Below are 2,782 nucleotides of genomic sequence, written 5' to 3' on the forward strand. Positions count from 1 at the left end.
TGGTACCAATTCTTTTTTGAATGTCTGATGGAATTTAACTGTGAATCCATCTGGTCCTGGACTTTTTCTATTGGCTATTTTTTTTATTGCCATTTCAATTAATCATCTATCTGTTCAGTGTTTTTATTCCTCCCTGATTTAACCTAGGAGAATTGTGTATTTCCAGAAAGTTATCCATCTCCTGTAGGTTTTCTAGTTTGCATGTACTGGTATTCACAATATCCTTGAATGATCTTTTGTATTTCTGTAGTATTAGTTGCAATGTCTCCTGTTTCATGTCTAATTGAACTTATTTGATATTCTCTCTTCTTTTCTTGGTAATCTCACTAATGATCTATCAATGCTGTGGATCTGTTAAGAGAATCTGGTTTTTGTTTCATTTATGTTTTGTATATTTTGTATGAATTTCATTTAGTTCTGCTTTGATCTTTGTTATTTCTTTTTTTATCTGCTGGGTTTGGGTTTGGTTTGTTCTTTTTTCTCTAATTTTTTGAGGTGTGACCTTAGATTATTTATTTGTGCTTGGTCAGACTTTTTGATGTAGGCATTTAATCCTATGAACTTTCTTAGCACTGTTTTTGCTGTATCCCAGAGGTTTTGATAAGTTGTGTTACTATTATCATTCCATTCAAAGAACCTTTTCATATTCATCCACATTTCATTGTTGACCCAAAGATCACTCAAGAGCAGATTACTTAATTTTTATGTATATGTATAGTTTTAGGGTTCCTTTTGGAATTAATTTCCAGTTTAATTCCACTGTGTTCAGAGAGAGTACTTGATATAATTTAGATTTCCTTAAGTTTATTGGGGTCTTTTTTTTGTGACCTATTATATGGCCCATCTTGGAGAATGTTCCATGTACAGATCAAAAGAATGTATATTCTGCAGTTGTTGGATAAAATGTTCTGTACATATCTAAGTCTATTTGTTCTAGGGTATAGTTTAAGTCCATTGTTTCTTTGTTGACTTTCTGTCTTGATGACCTGACTAGTGCTGTCAATGGAGTATTGAAGTTCCCCGCTATTATTGTGTTGTCACCTATCTCATTTATTAGGTCCAGTAGTAATTGTTTTAGGGAGCTGCAGTGTTAGATGCATATATATTTAGAATTGTGATTTTTTGCTGTTGAACTAATCCTTTTATTATTATTATTATTATGTCCCTCCTTCTTACTGTTGCTGCTTTAAAATATATTTAGAATTGTGATATTTTGCTGTTGAACTAATCCTTTTATTATTATTATTATTTGCTTCCTTGTTTTTTACTGTTGTTGCTTTAAAATCTGTTTTGTATGAACAAGAGTAGCTAATCCTGCTTGCATTTGGTTTCCATTTGTGTGGAATATCTTTTACCACCACTTTACCTTATGTTTATGTGAATCTTTATGCAATAGCTAAGTCCCTTGAAGATCTCAGATACCTTGTAGGTGGAATTCTATCCATTCTGTCAGTCTGTATCTTTTTAGTGGAGCATTTAGACCATTTACATTTAAAGTTAGTATTGAGATGTGAGCTACTGTTCTATTCTTTATGCTAGTTGTTGCCTTAATACCTTGGATTTTTTTCCATTGTGTCATTGTTTTATAGGCTATGTGAAATTTATAGTTTAATAAGGTTCTATTTTGGTGCATTTCAATTAGAACTCTTTTGAACATTTCTTGTGGCTGGCTTGGTAGTGGTGAATTCTCTCAGCATTTGTTTGTCTGAAAAAGACTTTACCTCACCTTCACTTAGTTTTTCTGAATATAAAATTCTTGACTAACCATTATTTTGTTTCAGGATTCTAAAGATGAGACCCAGTCCCTTCTGGCTTGTAATGTTTCTGCTGAGAAATCTGCTGTTAACTTGATATGTTTTTATTTCTAGGTTATCTGATGCTTTTGCCTCATAGTCCTTCAGATTCTTTTCTTTGTCTTGACTTTAGATAACCTGATGACTATGTATGTAGGTGAAGGTCTTTTTGTGATGAACTCCCCGTGTGTTCTTTGAACTTCTTGTGTTTGGATGTCTAGATCTCTATCAAGGCCAGGGAAGTTTTCCTCAATCATTCCCTTATATAAATATTCCTAACTTTCATATTTCTATTCTTCTTCAGGAACACCAATTATTCTTTGGTTTGGTATTTAACATAATCTCAAATTTATTAGAGACTTTTTAAAATTCAGTTTTCTTTGTCTTACTAGGTTAATTCAAAAGGCTTGTCTTCAAGCTCTGAAGCTCTTTCCAGTATATTTTGTATTTCTCTGAGTGTGTTTTTCATTTCTAGAAGTTGTGATTGTTTTTTTCTTTATGATATCTATTTCTCTGGAGAATTTTTTTTTTTTTAATTATACTTTAAGTTCTATGGTACATGTGCACAACGTGCAGGTTTGTTACATATGTATACATGCGCCATGTTGGTGTGCTGCACCCATTAACTCGTCATTTGCATTAGGTATATCTCCTAATGCTATCCCTCCCCACTCCCCCCACCCCATGACAGGCCCCAGTGTGTGATGTTCCCCTTCACGTGTCCAAGTGTTCTCATTGTTCAGTTCCCACCTATGAGTGAGAATATGTGGTGTTTGGTTTTCTGTGCTTGCGATAGTTTGCTGAGAATGATGGTTTCCAGCTGCATCCATGTTTCTACAAAGGACATGAACTCATCCTTTTTAATGGCTGCATAGTATTCCATAGTGTACATGTGCCACATTTTCTTAATCCAGTCTGTCACTGATGGACATTTGGGTTGGTTTCAAGTCTTTGCTATTGTGAATAGTTCCGCAATAAATATATGTGCA

The sequence above is a fragment of the Colobus angolensis genome, unplaced genomic scaffold (genome assembly GCF_000951035.1).
Source record: "Colobus angolensis palliatus isolate OR3802 unplaced genomic scaffold, Cang.pa_1.0 Scaffold748, whole genome shotgun sequence".
NCBI lineage: Eukaryota > Metazoa > Chordata > Mammalia > Primates > Cercopithecidae > Colobus > Colobus angolensis.